Source organism: Rana temporaria, chromosome 8, assembly GCF_905171775.1.
Source record: "Rana temporaria chromosome 8, aRanTem1.1, whole genome shotgun sequence".
Lineage (NCBI taxonomy): Eukaryota > Metazoa > Chordata > Amphibia > Anura > Ranidae > Rana > Rana temporaria.
The window spans coordinates 103,632,316-103,650,400 of NC_053496.1; the positions used below are offsets into that span (position 1 = coordinate 103,632,316).

Consider the following 18,085-nt stretch of genomic DNA (forward strand, 5'->3'; position numbering starts at 1 on the left):
TTTTACGCTATAAATTTTAAAAAAAAACTAAATTGTTTTTGTTTTTTTGTGATAACATTTTGCAAATTAGTAATTTTTCTTCATAAATTTTGGCCACAATTTATACTGCTACATATCTGGTAAAAAATAACCCAAATTAGTAGTTATTATGTGGTCTGTGTGAAGGTTATAGAGTTTACAAGCTATGGTGCAAATCATAACAAATTGATTGTATCTCATGTGCTGGCAGCCTATCTCATTTCTTGAGACCCTAACAAGCCAGGAAAGTACACATACGAAAGTAGACATCCCAAGGTATTTAGTTAGAGGCATAGTGAGTTATTTGATGTTGTAATTTTTTACCACAATTCTTTGCAAAATTAAAAAAAAAAATCACAAAAACTTCATTGTAATAGCTCATTACTCTCACATGGCATGTGCATACCACAAATAACACCCCAAAATACATCCTGCTACACCTCCTGAGTATTACATGTGTGAGATTTTTTCACTGGCTGGTCACATACAGAGGCCCAACATGCAGGGAGCACCATCAGGTGTTCAAGGAGCATAAATTACACATTTAACTTGACTACCTATTACACTTTTAAAGGCCCTGGAGAACCAGGACAATGGAAATGCCCACAAAATGATCTAATTTTGGAAAGCTAACACCCCAATGTATAATCTATGAGGCATAATGAGTCTTTTGAATGGTTCATTTTTTTCCAGATGTTTTTGGAAAATGTGGAAAAAAATGAAAACACAAAGTTGTCCGTTTATAAGATTTTTTTCATTTCACAACACATAGCATTTACATAGCAAAAATTACACCCCAAAAATACATTCTACCACTCCCGAGTATGGCAATACCAAATTTGTGAGACTTTTACACAGCCTGATCACATACAGAGATCCAACATGCAAGGAACACCGTTTGGTGTTCCAGGGACACATAGCATGCACATACCAACAATTATAGCCCAAAATAAATGATGCTGAGCAAAGGGTAAACAAAAGATCACCTGTGGTTTTAGTAGTGCAGTTGTCCACAGGAGGATAGCACTGGTCCAGGCAGCAGGCAGGGATACTGTCCAGGGTCAGTGCAGGCAGAGATATTGTCACCAGTGCCAAATATATTGGTCCTGGTAGTAGGCAGTAACATGGTCCATGTGGTGTGGTCAGTGCGACAGGCAGAGCCATGATGGCAATAAGTCCTACAGGCAGCAGGCAGAAGTATGGCCTCGTTCAGGACAGAATGGCGACAGGGGTAGAGGCTTCTCCCATAGACATGTGCGTTCCCATTCGTAACAAATGGATTTTCGTACAAATTTGTTAGTTTTCGTACATTCGTATCAATTTGAACATCCGAAAAGCTGAAAGAACCAAAATACGAAAATTACGGAATTACGAATAAGCAAAATAACGAACAAGCGAAAATACGAACGTATGATTGGACAATCTTACTAAAATACGAAACACCGAAAAAGCAAAAGAACGAAAATGACATTTATAACGAACGATTTGCATTCCGTATTTTAAATCCTTTGTCTGTTCTTATTTTCATTCGTATATTCGTATTTTCATTTGTGTGTTTTGTAAATCTGTTTCTTTGTCTGTTCGTAAATTTGTGTACTTGTATCGTTCTTTCGAATGGGCACTGGGCAGTGTAGTTAGTGAGTGATTACTTAATATCTTAGCCAATCAGCTTATCCTCTTTTGTGCCGAGTCACATTGTTAAGTGTAAAGCCTTGTACACACGATCGGACTTCAAACAAACTTTTCCGTGGATTTTTGTCTGAGGGGAGTTGGTCGGAATTTTGAAACCGAAAAAGTTTATCCGATAGAGCGTACACACGGTCGGATTTTTTGGAAAACGCTCATTTTGACGTTTGTTGGCAAAAAGTCCGACCGTGTGTACAGGGCTTAAGAGAAAGTATATCTTAATATGGATTAGCCGCGTGTTGCTATGTATTTACGAAAGTACAAAATTACGAATCCATTAAACGAAAATTATTATCTAACAAAATTACGAATTTTGAATCAACGAAAATAAATTAGACAGAATTACGAATCATTCAGTATAAACGAAAATAAAACTGTTACGAAAATACAAACGGGTCCGAATAGGAAAACTTGCGTCTTACGAAATACGAACGGGTCCGAATAGGAAAACCTGAGTCTTACGAAATTACGAATCTTTACGAATCTACTGAACGAGACGAAACGGAACAAAAAAATACGAAATTTTTGTTGTACAGACGAAACGGAACAAAAAAATACGAAATTTTTTGTTGTGCTATTCTCCCACCCAAATCTTATTGAAGCCTTAGGCCCCGTACACACGACTGAGTTTCTCGGCAGAATTCAGCCAGAAACTCGATCGGAGCTGTATTCTGCCGAGAAACCCGGCCGTGTGTACACTTTCGGCCAAGGAAACCGACGAGAATCTCGTCGGGCCAAATAGAGAACATGTTCTCTATTTCCTCGTTAGTCAACGGGGAAACTTGGCTCGCCGAGATCCTCGGCGGCTTCACAATGAACTCGACGAGCAAAACTATGTGTTTTGCCCGTCGAGTTCCTCGGACGTGTGTACGGGGCCTCAGGGTCTCCAGACCCTAATCTAGGAATGAAAATACAAAAAAAATTGTTTTCTTCATCCATAAAAACTATTCTGGATCTCCTCATATATGTGAGACCCCTGTGTTGAATCCCACTAGTCCAGTAGCAGGGTACAAGTTCAGTCCAAGAGGCAGGCAAAAAACATAGTCAAACAGTCCAAGGTCAGTTTCAGATCAGGCAAAGGTATGTACAGAATCGTTAGGCAGAAGCATGGTCTAATAACAGTTCAGGGTCAGTTCCAGATCAGGCAGAGTATGTACAGAATCAACAGGTAGAAACCTGGTTGAATAACAAGCCAGGGTCAGTTACAGAGCAGGCAGTGGCATAAGGGGTGTGAAGGTAAATGTCAGGAACTGAAGATTACGTTTATCATACTTCACTAATAATTTAATGAAGTATGGTAACGGCGAAAACAGTAACCTATGCAGAGGCCTGGTTGAGAAAGACATTTTTTTTTACGTCTTTGGCCTGTTGATTTGGGAGGGATTTTATCAGGAAAATGGGCTGTGTGAATATAAGGGCAGTGAAAATTTCCTCCTGGTAGCCAAGGAAGGGTTGGGGGTTTTGGGTGGAATTGCGGTAAATTATATAAGAGTTGTATATGGCCTTGTGGCAAGGTACGGTTGGAGCATTTGGTTGTTGAAGTCAACTCCCCCGATGAACAAATTGTATTCATGGACTCATGTTGGCTTTTGGGTTGGGCCATTCCTTCTGGGGATTTCCACAAAGATATTATTGTGGATCAATGACAGCATGTAGACATCCCTTCTGTGCCTCCACTTCACTGCCAGAATCTCCTTGTTTTGCAGACTTGCCGTCTCTCCTCTTCTGAACTTCATATTGACAAGTCTTTGAGGAAAGCCCTTCCGGTTCTTTCTTATGGTTACACATGCTGGCGTCTTCTTCCAGTGAAGGTTGTGGAACAAGGGCAGACTTGTGTAGACGTTGTCTACATACAAGTGGTAGCCTTTCTCCAGTAGGGGGTATATGAACAACAACTTTCCTGCTTGATCCCAAGTAGTTTGGGAAATTAGGGGGATGCAGCTCTCCTCTTTGTACACTATTAGCCAGATTCACATACATCGGCGTATGTTTAAGCTGGCGTAGCTCATTTGAGCTACGCCGACGTAAAATAGAGAGGCAAGGCTAGTATTCACAAAGCACTTGCTCCCTAAGTTACATCGGCGTAGCGCAAATGGCCCGGCGTAACCCCGCCTAATTCAAAATAGGCAGGTAGTGGGCGCGCTCCATGTAAAGTACCCGTGACCCCATGTAAATGAGGGTCGTTAGTACGGCGCATGCGCGCATGCTCAGAATCACGTCGCAAATACTCATTGCTTTCGACGTGAACGTCACCTACTCCCAGCCCCATTCACGTTACGCAAACGACGTACAATACGACGGCTGTTCCGTCGTCCATACCTTGCATGGGCTGTGCCATCTTTTTGGTGGTTTATCTTTACGCCGGCGTATGTCTTACGTAAACGGCGTATCTCACTGCGACGGGCGTACGTACGTTCGTAAATCGGCGTATCTTGCTCATTTACATATTTGACGCGTAAATCCACATACACACCCCTAGCGGCCAGCGTAAATATGCACATAAGATACGACGGCGTAGGAGACTTACGTCGGTCGTATCTTAGCAACTGTGAAGCGTATCTCAGTTTGAGAATACGCTTAAAGATACGACGGCGCTCATTCTGACTTACGACGGCATATCTACAGATACGCCGTCGTAAGTCTCTATGAATCCGGCTATATGAAGGCATATGTGTATCCTGTGGCTCAGGCACAAAATTTGTACTCCATGACCCCATAGCGGGCCCTTTTGCTGTGGCTAAATTGCTTAATTTTAGGCCTGCTGCTAAATTTAACAAGGGACTCAACCACACATGTGTTTGTCCAGGGTAAACAACAGGGGGAATATTTCTGAAAAATAATTTAGTAGTGACCGAATTTTGTAAAGCCTGTCATAATTTGGGTCATTTCCGGGAGGGCACTGGGTATTCTCAATGAAATGTAGGAACCTCGTGATCATGAGATATCTGGTTCTGGGCATTAACGCAGAGAAGATCGGCATGTGGTGGGTTGACCAATAGGAACGCAATTCATTTTTTTTTGGTGAGTTCCATACTTTTTGCTGAGAGGACCTGCTCATTATAGCTATGGGCTCTGCTAGGACAGTGCGAGCTCTATGGAGCCTACTCCAGTCACCACATGGAGGGGACAGAGCTCTATGGAGCTTGCTCCAGTCACCACACGGAGGGGACTGAGCTCCATGGAGCCTGCTCCAGTAACCACATGGAGGGGACTGAGCTCTCAAAAAATTGCTTATTAGAAAATTTTGCAAACAAGTCTTCGCTGATGTGCACTGATGAGTCTGCACTGATGGGCATTGATAGTCTGCACTGATGAGGCCCAAAAAAAAATTCAACTTCTCCACTGTTAGGTCTCTCCACTCATAGGGACGGGCATAATAGGATGTTGGATTATTCAAAATAAATTGTTCTGCATATAGGTTGTACCGGACCACAATTGATGCTAGCATGTCCTCCGTAAAAATGGAATCAAAGAAATTGATTGGGGAAAAATTCTCTGTGTCCACCTGGACTCCTGGCTGGGCAGTGAAAGGGGGAATGTTAGCTTCTCTTGAATTAGGAGGAAGCCACAAGGGGTTCTGAAGGGCATAGGGAAGGCTGGCATCGGTCCTAACCCTTTGGGGCTGAGGTGACACCCCACTGGTACTTGGCCTTTCCTGCCATGGCACTGCGGTGCTGGTGGATGGCACTGCCTCCTCACCAGAATGCCTTTGTTTGGTGGGCAGAAAATCTTCCTCCTCTAAATCTGTCAGTGTTACACTACTAAGGACTGGCTTATAATTTACGTCAGACTCAGAATCTGAAAGGCAATCTGAAAAAGAGAGCTCCCTGTTGCTCTCGTTGGCCTTGAAAAGCATTTGTTACGCCTCCTCAGTGGAAAAGCATCTTTTGGACATGGTTGCTGGTGGTGATAAAACTGAACAGGTGTGTGCTAAGCCAGCACTGATGTGTGCTAATAAGCCTGCACTGAAGAGGTGGCAAAGATGTGTGCTAAGCCTGTACTGATGTGCACTGATGAGGTGGCACTGATGTGCACTCACAGCACAGATGTGCACTGATGAGGCGGCACAGATATGCACTGATGAGGTGGTACAGATGGGCATTGATGCCACAGATGGGCACTAATTATTAATGGCAGAGACTGTGACACTGATCCCAATTGGCACTGTACACGTTGGTTTACGTTCATTGTAATGGTAGAATCCCTCACGATTCAGCACAGGTCGCATACAAGCAGTCTCATATGTTTACATTGGAGATCATCTCTCATTGGCCACGCCGATCGCATAGTAAATGGCCGCTGTGATTTGCCATTTACAGTGATCTGTGATTGGCTGTGTCCAAGGGACAGAGCCAGCACAAATTTTCCCCTGATGCACACACGTGAGTGACTGAAGCAGGCTCCATAGAGCTCAGTCCCCTCAAATTTTTTTTTGCATCATTTTTTAGAACCCGAAAAACAATCGTGTGTACGAGGCATTATTCTTAGGGACCCATCTACTACTGGATGGGAAGCAGAGGAAGATCACTCCATCAAGGAAGGCAAGGAGATAGGCAGGTGGCTGGCCAGGATTTTAGCCAAGGCAGAAGAACATGCAAGCGAAGCTGAATGGGCATGCGCCCGAAACTGAAGAAATATTCCCTCCGCTCCGACCAGCACATGATCATCAGAAAGGGGCACAGATAATGGGAAAAATACAACCCCCCTTATGCTAGTAGACACGGCGGAGCGGGGGGGGGGTGTAATTCAAAAAAAATTATTTGAATTCTGCACTGACTGTCATTGAAATTGCCCCTGCCCCCTATTAAGTCCAATCTGGGGACAAAACCAGGGACAGACTTGGTCCAGGGACAGTGTCCTCAATCAGGGGACTGTCCCCTGAAACTGGGGATGTCTGGTCACCCTATCGTAGAGGTCAGTCCCCTCCATGTGGTGACTGTGGCAGGCTCCATAGAGCTCAGTCCCCCTTATGTGGTGACTGGAGTAGGCTCCATAGAGCTCAGTTCCCTCTGTGTGGTGACTGGAGCAGACTACATAGAGCTCAGTCCCCTCCATGTGGTGACTGGAGCAGGCTCCATAGAGCGCAGCCCCCTCCATGTAGTGACTGGAGAAGACTACATAGAGCTCAGTCCCCTCCATGTGGTGACTGGAGCAGGCTCCATAGAGCGCAGCCCCCTCCATGTAGTGACTGGAGCAGACTCCATAGAGCTCAGTCCCCTCCATGTGGTGACTGGAGTAGGCTCCATAGAGCGCAGTCCCCTCCATGTAGTGACTGGAGCAGACTCCATAGAGCTCAGCCCCCTCCATGTGGTGACTGGAGCAGGCTTCATAGAGCTCAGCCCCCTCCATGTAATGACTGGAGCAGGCTCCATAGAGCTCAGTCCCCTCCATGTGGTGACTGGAGTTGGCTCCATAGAGCTCAGTCCCCTTCATGTGGTGACGAGTAGGCTCCATAGAGCTCGCACTTTCCTAGCAGAGCCCATAGCTATAGCGAGCAGGTCCTCCCAGCCTGAGCTCTGCAGTGAGATTCCCGGGCCAGGAGTGTGTATTGGCCGCAGCTCTTAGTCATGGGAATGAGGCCGCTCTCCCGTCACTGAGGAGGAGATTACAGCACGAATCCTGAGCAGTCCCTTTAAGGAAAACAATGACCTGTGTGTGGGAGGAGGGGCCGCATCCTGAGAATCAGGTGCATGTCTGAAGGGATGATGTCATCTCTGTGAGGAGAGGGAAGAGAGAGAGAGAGACGGAGCGGACGGATGCAGAGATTGCCCTGATTGCGGATGGGAGGATGAGCAGGAAGCTGACCGGAGTGCGGGGAGAAGTGTGAGTACCGAGGCCAGCCTGTGTACCGGGAGGGGGAGGGTGAAGGTGACACACGACAACTTAGCAGCGGCGGGCGGAGGATACACACACCGTATACACAACCATGGCCTGTCCCCCTCACTCATATGAGGATGTGCGGAGGGACGGCCTGTACAACTCCCCCATCACATCCAGTGGCGGGCTCAGCTCCTACCTACATCACCTCAGGATGGGTGCAGGCCCCGCAGGCCTTCCTATGGAGCCAGTCATAGGGGATCCTCCATTGGGGTGTCATGACTGGGAAGGGGGGGCTGTGCATGTGGTAAACATTGGCAATAGACTGCATAGCCATTAGTATGTGGTACTGATCACGCAGCACCCTGATACTATGTAACGCACATCAAACACGCGTCAATGTACCTTTACCAGTACATGTACATCATCCAACCTGTCCTGGTATGGGCATGCCCCCTACTAACCTCCGCTGTCACTGGCTACAGCGGGATTTTGTCAGCAGGTTCTGGCCAATGATTTGTGTCTGAAACCTGCTGTATAGCTGTAGCCAATCACAGCACAGAATCCTGTGTTTACAAACACACAGGGCTCTGTACACAGATCAGCGATTGGGCTGTTTCTACTCCCTGCAAAGCACACATTGTTAGGCACACAGTTAAAGCGGTGATTCCACCAATTGTTTTACAAACACTGCAGCTGCTGACTTTTAAAATATGGACACTTACCTTTCCAGAGCACCCGCGATGTCGGCAGCTCATCCCTCGGCTGCACCCGCCGCCATCCTCGGTGAGGGAATCGGAAAGTGAAGCGTTGCGGCTTCACTGCCTGGTTCCCCACTGCGCATGGCCGAGTAGCGTAGTGCGCCGTCACTGGTTCCCCATTCTCTCTCCAGGGAACAATGTGTTTCCCAGAAGACGGCGGGGGTGCGGGTAGGGGCCAGTGTTGCCAACCGTCCGTATTTTTACAGACAGTTCATAAAAATGGGCACTTTTCCCACCGTTCCTAAATGTCCGTGGTTGTGGGAATGTGTCAGTAAAAAAAGCTGAAATCGGTTCGGCTTGGAACTGCGCATGGAGATTGGAGGCAGGGGGTGATGGTGGCACTGCAGGGGGGGGGGGTGGCACCGCAGAGGGTGGGGGATGGAGACGGGTTGTTGGTGGCACCGCAGAGGGGGATGGAGGCAGGGGATGATTGGAGGCAGGGGGCCTGGGGGAGATTGGAGGCAGGGGGAGATTGTGGCACCGCAGAGGGGGGTGAAGGCAGGGGGTGTTGGTGGCAGGGGGTGATGGTGGCACTGCAGGGGGGGGGGGGGGCACCGCAGAGGGTGGGGGATGGAGAGGGGTTGTTGGTGGCACCGCAGAGGGGGATGGAGGCAGGGGATGATTGGTGGCAGGGGGAAATTGTGGCACCACAGAGGGGGGTGAAGGCAGGGGGTGTTGGTGGCAGGGGGTGATGTGACTAAATAATTTGCCCTTATATTGAAAATAACAAATTAGTTTTTTTACCTTTTAATACCTACCATAAATCACATTGCTATTTGCCTAGCGTACTTGTTTGTAGCCTAAATACTGAAATTTGCACCTAAAAATTAAATTTAGTAACTTTTGTGAAATGCCAGTAAAAACGTGGCTGCGCCAGTAAATTTCAATCTGGTAGGTTGGCAACACTGGTAGGGCCGTGGTTCCCGGAAGTGGGTGCAAATACCTGGAACTCCGCTTTAACTTCTTTGTTGCTACTTGATGTTAACCCCTTCCCAGCCAGTGTCTTTAGTACAGTCTTTTATCTAATCGCTGTATTTGGTGTCAGTGTTAATGTACCTCCCAGATAGGGTGGTGGGCAATCTAGTGCTAACAGACACTATCACAGTCACACTATAAGTCGTTGATCACTGTCATTACAGTACAGCTTCTATAGCTGCGTAAATTCCAGTATATATACCATAATGTGTAGACCAGCCTTTTTCAAGGGTGCCTTGAGGTTTCTTCAGGGGTGCCTCAGCAAAATGCCTAAAAATTGCCCAAACATTGTATACAAGCTGGCATGTAGGTGAAAGGCTTAATTTTAGTTACACAAAGTCACAGGTTTTCCTTGTACACCATTACAGTTTTCTAGCTGCCACTGTTCTAACAACCAATGGCATCATCAGTTGATAAGGAGGATGTCAGTTGCCTGCACAGCATCCTTGTTTGACCCTCCCCTTGCCTCTCTCCATCAGCACTGGGGGTCATATCAACTAAGTGATGGGGGAAAAAAAAACAATATTTGTGTGAATAAAAATATAAATTTCCTTTTAGGGTAAAGAGTTGCATGACCGCACAATTGCCAGTTAAAGCGGAACTACGCTGCATCTGAGCACCTAAAAGCTATTTAATACATTTTTAATATTCAGAGCAAACTCTCCCAATGGTCCATGTCTTTGTTTTATTTTGCTGAGAAATCATTTTGAAAATCAACCCCCTAGCATTTCTGGCTGTGACTATCTTGAATAAGGGCGCATATGATCCATGTAGCATTTACTTCCTGGAATCCATCTACCTTTATCTGAGGCACGCAGGCAGGAGGGTGTGCTTGGCTGGAAAAAACACTCCTCCTCTCCTGGGATGTATGATACCCTTTGCCTAGGCAAGAAACCAGGAAGTAACCAAGCAAATGTAAAAAAGAAAAACATTTAAAATGTGTAAATATGCTATACTTTTCTATCTATTTACTAATGCTGACAGCATAAGGATTACAAATAGTCAATGTTGATTTGAGAGAGTGAAGTTCAGCTTTAGCCACTTGCCGAATGCAATACGTACATATACTAGACTAGTACATTTTTGATCGCCTCTTTGGCCTTGGAGGACCGGAACAATGTCATGACGTCACTTCCAATCCAGGGTGGAAGTAAACCATTTTTTTATTTTTTTTGTTAAAATGAAAGTTCAAAATTTTATTTATTTATTGATCTTTTGCTTTTAAAGGTAAAGCAGAGATTTTGAGTCTTTTTGACCCAAGATATCTCCACAAAGAGGCACAGTCATCCTCGTTATAAAATAAGGGCTGTTTACATTTCTTATAATAGAAATAAAAGTAAACAAAAAAAAAAAAGAAAAGTTTTTTTTTTTTTGTTTTTTTTTAAAACAAATGTCTGAAATGCAGGGTATTTATGACAGAAGAGAACCTATTGGTCTCTTCTTCCATAAATGCATCTTTCTGCCTGTCAGCTGTCATGTGCATTGAGTTGTGCATGCGTGGCTCAGCAAACATTTACAGCCCTGGTCTGTGCCGCGGCGATGTGACTTCCGTGCCCATGGGATGGGCCTCATCGCAGTCTGGCCTATCAAATGGCTGAAGGCACAGGACCCAGAAGGAATACCAGGTGAAGATGAAAGCTCTGAGGGCCCACCAGATCGGTCCCAGCGCTGCGCTGAAGGACACCATATAACAGGTAACTCTACCATAATGTACTAATATGCTGTGGATACTAGTACATTATGGCATAACCCACCTGGGGGGCCTACATTTTTTTTATAGCAGACTTTACTTCCGCTTTAAAGAGACGGTGTAAAAAGACATATGTAAATGGTGTTTGCATCACACATGTTAGGTATTGCAGCGAACGTTGGAGCGAGAGTAATAATTCTAGCCCTAGATGTTCTCTAACTCATTTAAAGCTTTTCTTATGGAGATTTTTAAGTACCGTAGTTTGTCGCAATTCCACGGTGCGCAATTTTAAAGCGCGACATGTTGAATGTCTGTTTACTCAGCATAATATCTTGTGTGTGTGTGTGTGTGTGTGTTTGGGGGGGTTAGAAAATAATTTATAAAAAATACTGATTTAAACTTGTAACCAGTGCCAGAAAAGGCTAAGGCCCCGTACACACGATAGAATCCATCCGCAGATAAATCCCAGCAAATGGGTTTCTGCGGATAGATTCTATGGTGTGTACACGCCAGCGGATCTGTTTCCGCGGAGAAATCTCCTCTGGGATGGATTCCAGCAGATCGGATATTTGCTGTGATGCACAACAAATCCATCTGCTGGAATCCATTCCAACGGATGGATCCGCTCGTCTGTACAGACTTACCGGATCCATTCGTCCAAAGGGATTCCCCGCACGCGTCGTAATGATTTGACGCATGCGTGGAATTCCTTATATGACAGCGTCGCGCCCGTCGCCGCGTCATAATCGCGGCGACGGCGCGACACGTCATCGCCAGAGGATTTCCGCGCGGATTTCAATGCGATGGTGTGTACACTCCATCGCATCGAAATCTGCGGAAATCTTTGAGAGGATTTATCCGTGGAAACGGTCCGCTGGACCGTATCCGCGGATAAATTCTCTCGTGTGTATGGGGCCTTAGTCTTCAAATGGATAAAGTAGCGTAGTGTTGCACACGAAGGGGGTAAAACCTGCCAAAGTTCAAGTTCAAGTTTACTTTTTTGTGTGTGTTGACGTGCGTTTTAAAAACCCTTCGCTATTCATTTTTATGTGCGTTAAATTGCCACAGGCCCTTGTATAATACAATTCTTTTTTGTTTGTCTCAATAGGTTTGCAATGCATTGATGTGCATTTTCATGTATTTGCCTGTGTTGCATTAAAGTGCATACACATATCATTTTAACGGCCCACACTCCACATGACACCAGTGTTGTGGTGTGAACAGGACATCTATAAATCAATTATTTTCTACGTGTCCATGCAGTGACCTGCATTTTACCAGTGTGTGAGAATAGGGCCTAAAAGGCTAAAACACGCATTAGTGCTCGTAAAAATGCGTGTCAACACGCATGAATGGATGGCAATGCACATCCATATTTTCAGCATTTTAATGCTTGTTTTTGTATGAACAGGCCCTGTGTGTAAACCGTGTCGGGAGCTGTTCTCATTTAGGCTGTCTATACATTCTGCAATCTCCTTTTAGGCTAGATATACAATCTGATTCTATAATCTCCTTTACCAAAACATGTAATATGAGGGCAACATGAACAATCTATTCTAAAGGAATCAAACCAGGCAGGTCCTTTCACCACATAGTTGATGGCAGATCTAAAGAAGATTGTACAAAAAGTTTGTATAGTGTATGGTCACCTTAGGCATCCAGCACCTGTGCATCCAATCCCAGGAGGTACAGGTGCAGCGTCCAGCACTGCTGCATGCAGCCTGTTTAAAGAGGAAGTAAACCCTCTTCTGGGCCAAAAAAGAGAAATTATGCTTTTTGTCTTGCAGGCTCTGAGCTAGTATGCATAGCATACTAGCTCATTATGTAGTACTTACCTGAGATCGAAGCCCCCGCAGCGGTCCTCGTTCGCCTGTTCCGACGCCGCCATCTCTCCCGAAGTAACTTACGGGTATCGCTGTGACTGGCCGGAGCAACAATGACGTCACTCCCGCGCACGGGAGCTGGCAGTGACGGCATGATCGCCTTCACTAATGGCACGCTCAGTGCGCATGCGCCGTAAACATTGGTGCCCGTTTTTGGGAAAATATTTCTTGCACCTACAGGTATGCCTTAATCTAGGCTTACCTGTAGGTCTAAGTGGTCTGTAAGGGTTTACAACCACTTTATGCTCATTTGGCTGTACTTCTCCTGTGGATCATTCTGCACTGCTGTGACCCACTTTTAACAGTTGACTGACATCAGAGCCAGTCCAGGCTGGGGCAAGATAATAACAATGAAGTTGGGATCCACCCACATGCCTGGACACACATACAACTCAGCCACTCAGTGAGCTGCTGAGGGAGCCCTGAGAAGTGAGTGATCAGCAGTGTTTGATCGCTCGGTTCTCAGTGTTGGAGCCACTCAGTACGGTTTCCATCTGCAGTGTATTTCAGCCTGTTGTAGACTGTGCAGCAAGGGTAGATGCTTCACCTGTGTCTCCTGGGCACATAAAAAACACCAGAATTGGGCATGTGTGGGCTAGATGCCCTGTGTGAGTATGGCTTTAGATCTACCAACTATATAGTGCAAGGAATAAAATATATATGCGCCCTCCTGATTTAACACTACCTGTATTGTTTGGTTGTGTTTATCCTCGTACTATTATGTCATTTTTGTACCATTTTAAAAAGACCGTACAGGGATTGTACAATCAGATGGTAAAGTGGCCAGATTAAGTCACTTACTGTACGACAATCTCCTTTTAAGGCTCATTTATGCCATATGCAGTTGAACGCATTTATAGGAGTACAAACACACATGCAAGAAAAATGATTGTATTTCAATGAGCCTAGTTTACACCATTGCAGCGCTTTCATGTGTGTTTAAACAAACAAAAAAAAGAAGCACAGCAGTCTGTAGTATTTTTATTTATTTTTTTCACCAGAATACACCTCAAAGACATTACATTTTTTACAGTGCAAACACACTGTAGAGTATGTAAATGTGCATTCAATAACATGGAGACTGCAGTGTAAACAAGGTGGCCATATAGTATTGATCTGTGAGTAATCTAGCTACAAGTAATCACAAACATATTCATCATTGATTAAACATATTTGGTATGTGATCAGAAATGATTAATTGAAAACAATCATTTAATAGCTCTCTGTCATGATCAGCTATCTATTACACAGATATTAATTTGATCCATCAAAAACAATTGAAGGGGTTGTAAAGGTTTGTTTTTTATTTTCTGAATGGGTTTCTTTAAGCTAGTGCATTGTTGGTTCACTTACCCTTTCCTTCAATTTCCCTTCTAAATGTTTTTTTTCTTTGTCTGAATTTCTCACTTTCTGTTTCTCCTCAGTAAGCTTTCCACCATCATCCGAGAGGTGGTTAGTCAGCCAGAAAAGCTTACTGAGGAGGAACAGGAAGTGAGAAATTCAGACAAAGAGAACAAACAATTAGAAGGGAAATCGAAGGAAAAGGTAAGTGAACCAACAATGCACTAGCTTAAAGGAACCAATTTAGAAAATAAAAAATGAACCTTTACAACCCCTTTAATGAAAATTTGCCATGGCCTATCACCTTGCCAGTGTTGAAATTGTTTAAAAGCTTACTACGTTTATATCTGTGGTTTATAATTCTTATTTAGTTTGTGACATTGAATGATCGATTTACTGATTTTATCAATACGTTTGTTTGTGGCCACCATTACGTTGGAGAAAAAAAAAACTTGTAATGCCGGGGTCTTCCTAACCGCTGGGTTGAACGAAAAATAACTAACTGTGTGTTTCAGGCTTAAAGTGGAGGTTCACCCAAAAAAATCAATTTTTAACAGTAGATTGGGCCTAATTACGGGAAGCAGAATCGGGTGTTTTGATTAAAATCAATGCAGTACTTACCTTTTTTGAGATAGATGTTCTCCCGCCGCTTCCGGGTATGGGCTGCGGGACTGGGCACTCCTATTTGATTGACAGCCTTCCGACCGTCGCATACAGAGCGTCACCAGTTTTCGAAAGTAGCCGAACGTCGGTGCGCAGGCGCCGTATAGCGCCGCACAGACGTTCGGCAACTTGTGACGCGCTGTATGCGACCGTCGGAAGGCTGTCAATCAAATTGGAACGCTTAGTCCGGAAGACCATAACCGGAAGCGGCGGGAGAACATCTATCTCAAAAAAGGTAAGTACTGCATTGATTTTAACCACTTCAATACCGGGCTTTAAAACCCACCTCCTTCCCGGGCCTATTCTGGCACTTCTTTCCTACATGTACAAATCCTCATTATTTTGCTAGAAAATTACTCAGAACCCCCAAACATTATATATGTTTTTTTAGCAGACACCCTAGGGAATAAAATGGCGGTCATTGCAACTTTTTATCTTGCACCGTATTTGCGCAATAATTTTTCAAACGGCTTTTTTTTGTAAAAAAAATGGTTTCATAAATTAAAAAATAACAAAACAGTAACGTTAGCCCAATTTTTTGGTAAAATATGAAAGATGATGTTACGCCGAGTAACTAGATACCTAACATGTCACGCTTTAAAATTGCGTACACTCATGGAATGGCGCCAAACTTCGTTACTTAAAAATCTCCATAGGCGACACTTAATTTTTTTTACAGGTTGCCAGTTTAAAGTTACAGAGGAGGTCTAGTGCTAGAATTGTTGCACACGCTCTAACGCACGCGGCGACACCTCACATGTGTGGTTTGAACGACGTTTACATACGTGGGCGGGACTTACGTGTGCGTACGCTTCTGAGCGCGAGCTACCGGGGACAGGGGCATTTTAATTTTTTTATTATTTTTTCTTTTTTATTTTACTTATTTCTTTATTTTTTACACTTTTTTTTTTTTACATTTTTTTTTTTTTTTTTTTAATCGCTTTTATTCCTATTACAAGGAATGTAAACATCCCTTGTAATAGGAATGTGTGTGACAGGTCCTCTTTAAGGAGAGATGCGGGGTCAATAAGACCCCACATCTCTCCTGCAGGCTGGAAAGAATGAGATCGTGAAAAAAAAATTCACAGATCTCATTCAAACTAGCCGCAATTGCGGTTTGTTTACTTACGGGGACCCGGGCGTGACGTCATCACATCGCGCCCGGCCTCCGACGGTCATAGAGATGACTGGTGACCAGATGGTCACCAGTCTTCTCTATGGCAAACATCCGGCGGACGGCGATCATCTCTCCGGGCCCCCGGTGGGACGGGAGAGCCCGGAGAAGCACCGGATGGCGGCGGGAGGGGGGGGATGTCCCCTCCCGCCGCCTGTAAGAACGATCTAGCGGCGGAACCGCCGCTATGATCGTTCTTAGGGTGCGCAGGATCGCCGCCGCTAAAAAATGATATCTCAATGATGCCTCCGGGTGCAGGCATCATTGAGATATCCCCCCGCAAAGCCCAGGACGTCATATGACGTCCACCCAGGATAACAGGTCCCCGTTTTGGACGTCATATGACGGCGTGCGGGTGTCAAGTGGTTAATCAAAACACCCGATTCTGCTTCCCGTAATTAGGCCCAATCTACTGTTAAATTTTTTTTTAGGGTGAACTCCCGCTTTAAGGACCCTTTCATACTAAATACTGATGCAGTTTTCCTTTGGAAGAATAATGCTTCCCTTTTAAATCCTATGGGATTCTTCACACCACTGGACTACAGGTGTGGTTCGTTTTTGAAAAGTCCTGCATGCTGCCCATTGAAATTTATAGAAAAAAGCACAACAACGCACCATGTTGTGTTTTTGGTGCATTTGAGTCACAGAATTTTTTTCTCAGGTGCAGGCAACCAAAAAAACGCACCAGAAATGCACTGGGAGCTCATCCGTAACACAGCATGATTGTGACAAAAAAACGCATATGCATTTTTAACCTCAATTTTACTACAGAGCAGTGTGAAAGGTTCTTAAAGCTGGGTTTACACTAGTAGAGTTTAAGGTTTTTTTTTGTTTTGTTTTAAGAACATTCATTCGATTTTCTAATCATTACTTCAATGTTCGTTTTTGACTGCAGTCAGGAGTAGGTTCTGTGGAGCAGGATGGAAACATTTTCTTGAACAATTTTCTTACAGCATGTGTGGTTCTCATTCGGTAAGGTTCATTCATTCCAAACTGAATGTTTAAAAACGCCCAAAATTTCGAAGGTACGATTGGGCACTACGGTTTCTGCACCCAACATGTCTTTAAAGGGCAAAACAAAATTGTTGCTTCTGATAGAAATTTTTGTAGGGGGGGGGAAGGGCTGGTGATGTTTTGGCATCTCATAAAGTATGCACAAAACTTCATACAGTGGCCAAAAAATCTTGAACACATAACGTTTCTTCCAAAAGACACTTGCAGTGTTATTAAATAAAGGGAATGTACAATTTGTAATTACCGGTACTTGTAGCAGCCAATCAGAGGCCATCAGCGTGCTGGTTGCTGTGGGTGAATGTAGTTTGCACATCGCTGTTTATTTTTCCTCAGTTAAGCTTACATGAAACAAGCGTTCTTGTTTTAGAGCTGTGCCCTCAATAGCCACGGGGCTGGCAGTGGTTACTATCTTTACTGCATTTGTTGCTATGCCAATCAGATCATCATTGCACTTTGTGTTGCTTTATTAAACTAGCCCATTGTGTTTGTACTGTATGTGTATTATTGTCAGACTACAGAGTGATTTGGGGAAGGGCTCCTTACATATAATGTATATGTTGATATGAGAGGCAGGCAACAGACTATAAAGGGGAATTTACTTGGACTGTAACTGGAGCAATATTTTATTTTCTCTTTTTTTTTTTTTTAAAGCCTTTTTTTTTTTTTTTTTTCTTAAAGTGGCGGTTCCATCAAAAATACAATTTCGCTTTAAAGTGTAGATAAGACCTAAAAAATAAAATAATAATTTTTACTCACCTTGAAATGCCTGTTGCTATGCGGTCCCACGAAATCTGCCTTCCTATTCACCGAGGATCCTGACGTCAGCTCCCTCGGCTCCCAGGATGCCGTGCGCTTCCCCTGTGTCTCCCGGCTTGTTGATGTTTATGAGTTGCCATCACAACGGCGTGCACTTTCGCCGCCGCTCGTTGTGATGGCAACCCAAGTGTTTGACGGCGCAGCGCTGCAGTGCTATTGCAGACGCACGAGAATGGGGCGGGACGGGCAGCGTCATCCACAGTATTCCCGGAAGTAATTGCTTGTGGGCTTCACAATGCCCACAAGC

General features: G+C 44.6%; 1 protein-coding gene across 5 annotated transcripts in view; it reads left to right on the plus strand.

The window, feature by feature from the left end:
• The first annotated feature begins 7,247 nt into the window (after positions 1–7,247).
• USP54 (ubiquitin specific peptidase 54) overlaps positions 7,248–18,085 on the plus strand; it is a 201,257-nt gene continuing 190,419 nt past the window's right edge. For 2 of the 5 annotated variants that reach the window (XM_040320461.1, XM_040320463.1), the window contains exon 1: positions 7,248–7,527. The gene's annotated coding sequence lies outside the window, so the exon portion shown is untranslated. The remainder of the gene's footprint in view (positions 7,528–18,085) is intronic. The other 3 variants (XM_040320457.1, XM_040320460.1, XM_040320459.1) reach the window with 2 other exon arrangements.